We start from the raw sequence: 1,250 nt of genomic DNA on the forward strand, positions 1-1,250 counted from the left end.
TCTTTCCACACTCCAGGCATTTAAATGGTTTTTCTCCTGTGTGGATCCTTTGATGTTTATAAAGGCTTCCCCTCTGACTGAAGCTCTTTCCACACTCCAGGCATTTAAAAGGCTTTTCTCCTGTGTGAATCCTTTGATGTGTATAAAGGTGTGCCCTCTGAATGAAGCTCCTTCCACACTCCAGGCATTTAAATGGTTTCTCTCCTGTGTGGATCCTTTGATGGTTTACAAGAACTGTATTTGTTTTGAAGGATTTTCCACATTCCGGGCATTCATATTCCTCTCCTCCCTCCTGGATTCTCTGGGGATTCCCGGGTCTTCCGCCTCTTCTGAAGGACTCTCCACCCTCCAGGCCCGTCTCGGGGTCTCCGCCCGTTTCCTGCTCCCCGCTTCTCCCTCCAGGCGGCCTCCTTTCCCGGAGTCCCCTTCGGCTCATGGGCTGCTCCGCGGGGCCTCCTCTCCTCTCGGGCGGCGCCTCCTTCCTTCCTTCCTTCCTTCCTTCCTTCCTTCCTCCTTCCTTCCTTCCTTCCTCCGCCGGGCTCGCCCGTCCTCCTGCAGGGGCGAAGGGGGAGGAGGAGAGGCGGTCACGGCTTCGTCCCTTCCCCGGAGGGGAGTCCCAGGCCCGCCCGGGGAGGAAGGCCGAAGCCTCGGCCTCTCAGTGAGACTTTCCGGGCAGGCCTCCCTCCCAGCGCACGTCCCGCCAGACCAGGCCTCGCCTCCCCCCTCCCTTTCTACGCCAGAGAGCCTCTCGGACTGCCACTCCCAGCATCCCTTGCGCCCTACCTGGGTCCGAGCCCGCCCGTGGATGAATCAATGAGGGCGCTTCAGTTCTATTCGTTCCCGGAAGTGGAGGCGGGACTTCTCTGCGAGGTCTGTTCCTGGCTGCTTTTCCTGTTTCCTTTGAATGGACCGCCCCGAGTCCTCCTCCTGCCAATCGCTGCCCTCCACAGAGCGCCCAATCTACGTCCGCTTCCCCCGATCCATCATCATATGGCGCCTCTCAGTGAGACTTTCCGGGCAGGCCTCCCTCCCAGCGCCCCTCCCGCCAGAGCAGGCCTCGGGCTCCCCCCTCCTTCCCGGGGTTCCCTTCTCCGCCAGAGAGCCTCTCGGACTGCGACTCCCAGCATCCCCTGCGCCCTACCTGGATTGCGAGCCAGCCCGCGGCCGAATCAATTAGGCGCCTAAATACTATTAGTTTCGGGAAGTGGAGGCGGGACTTCGCTGCGAGCCCTTTGCCTGTTACCGGTAGC

The 1,250-nt window shown here is 60.5% G+C and overlaps 1 pseudogene; it reads right to left on the minus strand.

Annotated features, from left to right (window-relative positions):
• Positions 1–178, minus strand: part of LOC107295704 — an 11,341-nt pseudogene extending 11,163 nt beyond the window's left edge.
• Positions 179–1,250: the final 1,072 nt, after the last annotated feature.

The sequence above is a fragment of the Protobothrops mucrosquamatus genome, unplaced genomic scaffold (assembly GCF_001527695.2).
Source record: "Protobothrops mucrosquamatus isolate PMUCROS unplaced genomic scaffold, P.Mucros_1.0 scaffold2450, whole genome shotgun sequence".
NCBI lineage: Eukaryota > Metazoa > Chordata > Lepidosauria > Squamata > Viperidae > Protobothrops > Protobothrops mucrosquamatus.